Below are 311 nucleotides of genomic sequence, written 5' to 3' on the forward strand. Positions count from 1 at the left end.
GACTGTAGCTGACTCAATTTAAAGTATTTAACATTTAATTATTGCTTAAGTATGATGATCGTCTATATTATACTCACCAGTTCAGCCATAAACAGTTGATCAATCCCTGTCCTCTCAATTATTTCCTGAAACCTGTCAAAAACAAAAATAGTGTGTTATTTCTACAACTTTAAAACATTTATAAAATCTTTCTAATGTAAATTTCCATACGGGTCACATCAATATTTAGTTTGACTCACTCTTCCAGGAAGCTTCTTCCTGTCAGCAGCCAGGTCTTCATGTCTCTGACAGATAAATAATCAGGAAGTTGC

At 33.4% G+C, this 311-nt stretch overlaps 2 protein-coding genes across 3 annotated transcripts in view; one reads left to right on the forward strand and one right to left on the reverse strand.

Annotated features, from left to right (window-relative positions):
* The window catches only part of ppm1h (protein phosphatase, Mg2+/Mn2+ dependent, 1H), a 37,197-nt gene that overhangs the window by 7,703 nt on the left and 29,183 nt on the right, over nt 1-311 (forward strand). The window lies entirely within an intron of this gene.
* The window catches only part of LOC116694815 (uncharacterized), a 3,218-nt gene that overhangs the window by 2,604 nt on the left and 303 nt on the right, over nt 1-311 (reverse strand). The gene's annotated exons all lie outside the window — the stretch shown is intronic.

The sequence above is a fragment of the Etheostoma spectabile genome, chromosome 8 (assembly GCF_008692095.1).
Source record: "Etheostoma spectabile isolate EspeVRDwgs_2016 chromosome 8, UIUC_Espe_1.0, whole genome shotgun sequence".
Classification (NCBI taxonomy): Eukaryota; Metazoa; Chordata; class Actinopteri; order Perciformes; family Percidae; genus Etheostoma; species Etheostoma spectabile.